Source organism: Bison bison, unplaced genomic scaffold (assembly GCF_000754665.1).
Source record: "Bison bison bison isolate TAMUID 2011002044 unplaced genomic scaffold, Bison_UMD1.0 scf7180017864304, whole genome shotgun sequence".
In the NCBI taxonomy this organism is placed as follows: Eukaryota; Metazoa; Chordata; class Mammalia; order Artiodactyla; family Bovidae; genus Bison; species Bison bison.
The window spans coordinates 16394239-16397758 of NW_011494876.1; the positions used below are offsets into that span (position 1 = coordinate 16394239).

General features: G+C 60.6%; 1 protein-coding gene across 1 annotated transcript in view; it reads right to left on the reverse strand.

Moving 5' to 3' along the window:
• Nucleotides 1-3520, reverse strand: part of P4HTM (prolyl 4-hydroxylase, transmembrane (endoplasmic reticulum)) — a gene marked incomplete at its 3' end in the record, with an annotated part of 15579 nt that overhangs the window by 5932 nt on the left and 6127 nt on the right. The window lies entirely within an intron of this gene.

Consider the following 3520-nt stretch of genomic DNA (forward strand, 5'->3'; position numbering starts at 1 on the left):
TTGGGAACAAACGTGTACTGAACGCCTCCTTCCATGCCTGTAAGCCCGAGTAAAGGCCACTCAGGCCGGGGCCCTGGCTCCAGTGTCTGGATGCCCCCACCCCAGCGGCTCAAACAGCTCAGTGGTGCCTGGATCGCAAACCTCACACCTGGCAAGCCCGTATCCCAGCACTTCCAGAGGCTGGAGCCTGGGCCTCGCTTCATTCTCTTGTTCCTGGGAGGGACGCCTTCCTTGGACGGGTTAACAAGAGGCCCACCCAGGAACTAACCGGAGAAAGAGCTGGGCCACCGCTGTGACCCCCGAGAACTCCTGCTGCTCCTCTGGCTTTTCTCTCAGCATGAAGTTCCAGTTGTTGCCAAGGGGATGGAAAACAGCCACTCAGCCAGGATTGGAGCTGTTTTTAATAGTAATCACGGCAGATCACACTCAGGGAGCACAGACTCTGTGTCCTGTCCTAAGCACGTCATCAACTCTGTAATCTGTATCCTCGTCCTAGAAAACCAGGCCCCACGAATTCACCCTTCCTTCCCCGGAGAAGCCCCAAGCACAGAGACATTGGCGACTTGGCCAGGGTGACACAGGCTGCTGTCCTGCAAAATCCAGGCTCACAGCCGGATTCTGCTTCCATGGAGAAGGGACCCAGATCCAACGACACCGAGGACAGGATACAAGCCCTCGCCCTTGGCCGGCTTGATCCCCTCAACCTGGCGAACCCGGAAAGGGTGTGAGCCACGCACTGGGAGAGGGGGTAGCGCTGCGGGACAGTGGTTAGACCGAACTGCTAATCCACAGAGTCACCTCCCAATGGCTTTAAAACATAAATGAACAAGAAAAGTAAACCAGAGAAAGAAAACACAAGCCCAGGTTTCTTCAGTTTATTAGGTGCCAGTAGTTCACAGGCCCAAAGGAGATGCCACTCTCTCTACAGTCCCCTGCCATGTGCTGATCAAATCAAACTGTTCAGGCCGGCACGTGCGACCTAACCAGGAGGGTCTAAGCTCATGGGAGCTGGGCAAACACTGGCTCCTGGGGGGTGGGTATAGCACTATGAAGTTCCCAACCTCAGTCCACCGAGACCAAGGCAGAGAAACCGGGTGATAGAGCGAGGGCTGTGGCTGCCGGTGGCACTGGTGATGCTGTGTGGTGATGGCGGGGCAGGGGCTCCCTGGGGCCCTGCAGAGCTCATGCCCATTCCTCAAGCCATGGTGCTGTGCCAGGGCACTGGCTACACAGAGATGCGGGCACCCAGCTTGCTGGACCATGACATGGCGGCCGAGGCTGTCCAGCAGTCAGTCAGCTGGTTGCCCTTGCTGGCCAGGGGGGGTGCCACCCTGACATGTGCCTCTTCCTGCCTCATCTTTGCCCTGTTTTGCCTTGACAGGTGGGGGCAGGGGCTTCCAGGTAAGGGTGGGGGGCATCTCCCCAGCGGGGGCCAGTTCTGGTAGCTCTTCACTACTCACTGCCGTGTGCCTACCAGTGCCAGGGGCAGACAGGGAGAGGAAGGACTCTTTGGTCAGGGTGTTGCCAGCAGAGAAGGAGCAGAGGCCCAGGGGAAAGAGGAGATATGCGCAGGGGACTATCCTTGGTGAGCACCCTTGGTCTGGACCTGCAAATCAACAAGGGCTCTTGAATGTTGAGGCCAGGCCAGTGAGCAGGCTGCTTTAGGCTGTGGGACTGACCACCCTCTCCAGGGAGGTGTGCAAACTCTGCCCACAGGATCCTGCCAAGAGATGGAACCACGGCTCATGTGGTGGCTTTTTCTCTGCCAGAGTCCTGAGATTGCACGACTGACTCCCCTTCCCCAGCCTCATCTATCCTGGGAACAGCAGCCTCCTCAGTTTCTTCTCTGTAGAGCAGGGCCCTGCCTAGAGCCTCAGGGTGCAGCCTCAGCAGCAAGAATGGGCTCTTTCAGAACCTGAGGATGGGGCCCCTCTGCTCTTTGCCAACCCTAGTCCTGGCCAGAAACTGCAGGGTCCGGCAGGCCTTTCAGGTCGAGAGGGAGGGCCCTGCTTTCTCCCTCCAAGGTGAGGAGTGAAGGCCCAGAGTGCTGGTCCCCCACCCCCTGCACCCCTCTCCCAGGCACTTGGCATCCACTGGAGCTGGAGGTGGGGGTGCGCTGGAAAGGTGGAAAGCAGCCTGGGTGAGGGGAGGGGTGAGGCTGGGAGGGGAGATACGGGCTGAGGGCTAAGACTTCAGCAAGCAAGGAGCAAGGCCAGCTGTAGGGCTGTTGCTAAGTAACTAGGGTGTCGTTGCTCAGCAACCATGGAGTGTCTGGCTGGGCCTCTAGCCAGGAGCACCCAGAGGCCTCAGCCTGGAATCCAGGAACAGGGTCCTGAGTACCCACTGCCTCTGCCCCGCAGGTGCATGTACCCATGCCGCAGCCAGCTGCAAGCCCATGAAGGCCTGCCACAGCCCCCCCCCCGGTCAGCCGTGCTGCCCTGCAGACGCTTCCCCACCAGCCCACGCCTCTGCGCCTGTCATCTCCAACAGCTCCCACCCGCGCCGCCCACCGGAGTCTCTGCACTGCTTCTCTTGGCTCCTGTCACCCTCGCTCGGCCCCAGGGGCCGCAATCCACCCTTTCAGATCACAACTCCCCAGGGCCAGGTAAACGGCTCTCTGGTGGGAAGAAGGGAGGGCAGTGGGAGGAACCTCTGCTGAGGGCTCCCCTCCTCCACCCGGGGCCCAGGGGAGCCTCACTCAACCCCTCCCCCCAGTATCACGCGCCAGCTGCAGGGACTGCGGGTTGCAGGACACCAGCTGATCCAAGGAGGTCCTAGACAGACTCTGCACCAGCGATTTTGGTGAACCCTGGCGTCCAGCACCCCTTCCAACCCCTTTCAGGTGCGTTCATTACAGCGCCCGGCTGGGCACTAAGACAAAAGAGACAGGGCATGCCCAAATGTTGTGCCTGCTTAGAACAAAGAAGTTGGTTCTCTCTTCCTAAGTACGGGGCATTGCAAACACAACCACATCCAGGAGGACAGGCGTTCGCCAGAACCCTGATCCCAAGAGCAGATCATCAGACAGGAGGGGGCAGTTCACCAGGTGGAGGGGAGGAGGGGGTACTCAGAGATGCCAGGCTCATCGCATGGCCCCTCTGATCCCTCCAGCTGTGAAGGTCAGCCTCTCCCAGCGCAATGGGTGGTCCCCAAGACCCTCAGACTCTCAGCTAGAGGTGCTGAGGGTAGGCCTGCTGCCCAACCCACCCTGGGGAGCTGGCGCCTGGTCTGCGATGCTGGCGGCATCCGGATGCCACGTGTGCACGGCCTCCTGCACGCAAGGCATGCTGGGACCTTTGTGCTGAGTGGGGAGGTGCAGGGTCACCGTCGGCCAGTCACCATGGCCTGTGCTTGGAGCGGGGACCGCCGCAATCTACGGCTGGCCGTGTGCTGGTGGCAGCATGGTCAGTGCCCAGAACAGAGGCGACCCAGGTGGGGAGGGCCTGGGACGTGACAGCTGGAGCCCGTGCAGGGGCCCCGCACACCATGTGCTCCCCTGGACACACAGACCCCTCCTGCT